Consider the following 1,715-nt stretch of genomic DNA (forward strand, 5'->3'; position numbering starts at 1 on the left):
AAGAGAGACGTATGCTCCAAAAAAAAAATGAAATCGGGCAGATCTAGAAATTGTATTTATCATTCAAGTCCTGCCGCAAGTTTTGAGTTGTCTCATGTGGGCCAGCGCTGATGACAGGAAACCTTACTTGTGCTGTATTGGAGAACTTTTCAACTCGGCTTCTGTCTCAAAAAAAAAAGATCAACCATTACAGATAGTGTCTTCCAGGACAAAAAAGCCCCTGCATTCAAAAAAACAAAGATATGAAGCAGACCACTCGCATTATGTGTGGACTGCAGGGAGAGCACCGTACTTGTAGACAGTACCCTGAAATCTATCAGATGTAGAAATAAAGAATAGTTATGATTTTATGGATAGAGAAATTGCACAGTGGTTTGGCCTAAGCTTTCAACGTCAAATTCAAGGCAGTATGACACTGTTCTTTGAACTTTTGTATTTTTGTTATTTTTGTTTTCTGCCTATATATTTTTTATTCAAATATTGCCATTGCTTTGGCATACAAAGTAGCAACTTTGGCCTTTTGATAGAACCGCCCCCTTAAATAACTTTTAAAGTACTTATTTTTGGAGAAAAGAATGTGAATCAAACTGCTTGGGTTGGGATACGAGGGATTCAGGAAATTAGGCTCTTAAAACACTGCTTAAATTATAGAGTAAAGCACCTTATTACAAAACATGCGCATTTGATTAATACCAAACCGACCACTGATGGTGAAATACATTTCATAGAATTTGAAAGACATGCACATAAGGATTCCCTATCATTTTTTTGTATTATGGTGGTTCTTGTTATTCTTAATACTACAGTAGTACTAGTGGTCATGTGGGAGACCTCTCATCCATTTAGTCAGTGCTAATGACTTGGTTGGGTTTTGCACTGGCTTAATGAAGAGAGGGCTTATTGGAGAGTCTCCCTGTTTAGACGCTGTATGAGTTAATAAGTATTGTACTTTATGGAACGCACTCTGAGCATCTATGTAAATACAGTATGTGTGTCAGTTATGAACATCCAAAGGCCTGCTTGAAGTGAGGTTTTGATTATTTTTTACAAGCTGAGGGTGTCATTGTCAATGTTTTAGCATATGGAATTCAAAATGTCTGAGTTTTAGGGAGAGTAAATCTTTTATATATGCGTCCCATCATCCGTTTTGACTATAATAGTATATTAGATAGATCCATACATTTAAGACAAATTATTTAAACTGATTAACTTAGTATTTCATCCAAATATATAGATGAGAAATTAACCAGACACTACTATAAACTGTAATAATGAATATCCTTTATGATGCCGCTGATGTATAAATCAAATCTCAAATAAAAACTGGAATGAATAGTATGTGTAATAACCCCTAATGAATGAATCCGTTTCTATGTATCTTAGGATGAAAAGCAATAATAGGACTATACTGGGACAATAAACAGAGAAGCCTGCTTAGTCAATTCTTTAAAAAATATTCTATTCAGAAATTGACCGTGATTATTAGGATGATTCCATTGCATTCACGTCTCATATCTGCTCAAAATTCATTATGGATTCATGCCAATGTAGAAACAGAGATATAATTAATTAGTAAGAGTTTCAGGATAAGTAATTGTTCTTGTTGTGTTCATCAGGGTCTTAAGTCGTTTTGATTGCTTAATTATTATTTTTTTTACGTTTATCAATCAGGTCACAGGGTGGGTCAATGATTCCTTCTCCTGAAATGATAAAAC

The sequence above is a fragment of the Etheostoma spectabile genome, chromosome 6 (assembly GCF_008692095.1).
Source record: "Etheostoma spectabile isolate EspeVRDwgs_2016 chromosome 6, UIUC_Espe_1.0, whole genome shotgun sequence".
Taxonomy (NCBI): Eukaryota; Metazoa; Chordata; class Actinopteri; order Perciformes; family Percidae; genus Etheostoma; species Etheostoma spectabile.